This window comes from Cebus imitator, unplaced genomic scaffold (genome assembly GCF_001604975.1).
Source record: "Cebus imitator isolate Cc_AM_T3 unplaced genomic scaffold, Cebus_imitator-1.0 Scaffold377, whole genome shotgun sequence".
Classification (NCBI taxonomy): Eukaryota; Metazoa; Chordata; class Mammalia; order Primates; family Cebidae; genus Cebus; species Cebus imitator.
The window spans coordinates 2,177,618-2,178,269 of NW_016107692.1; positions in this window are offsets into that span (position 1 = coordinate 2,177,618).

The following is a 652-nucleotide window of genomic DNA, read 5'->3' on the forward strand; positions in this document are numbered from 1 at the left end:
AAAAAAAAGGGAAAATAAATAAAAAACAAAAACGGAAAATAAGTGTTGGTAGCTTCTTATACATTTATATACTTCTGGGAGAATAAATTAGTACAAACATTTTGTAAAACTTTTTAGCATTATCCACTAAAGCCATTCATCTTGAGAGGAAAAAGTTCAAGTAGCTGGGTTTTGATCCATTCATTATCTTCACAAAGGGAAGCTCTTGGGTGACAGAAAGGCTTTTTGGTCCATCCACTCTAATCTTCCTAACTGGACCTCCAAATAAATACAATAATATTTGCTAGGAAGAAGTGAATTTTATCTCCAACATGCCCCTGGCCAGATGTCCTGGCTCAGGATTATCTATAACAAATGAACCCAAGATATACGAGAAATGGCTCTCATGTGAATGTCATTTAAGTTACACAGTTCTTTGACTTCACAATTTAAATGTTCCGGCTGTGTGAAATGGCGCTGAACACTTAATATAGAGATCTCATTTTTGACTCTGTGCCAGAAAGACACGTCTCACACAAGAAAACAGAAAGCCAGCCTCAATGCCCCTAACTTATCTCTGCCTTTTCTGAAATGTATGATCGTTTTCAAATTGAAGTTATTTAGCAAACCCTGCTAAAGTGTGAGATCTCTGACTTACTGAGTTTTATTTGAT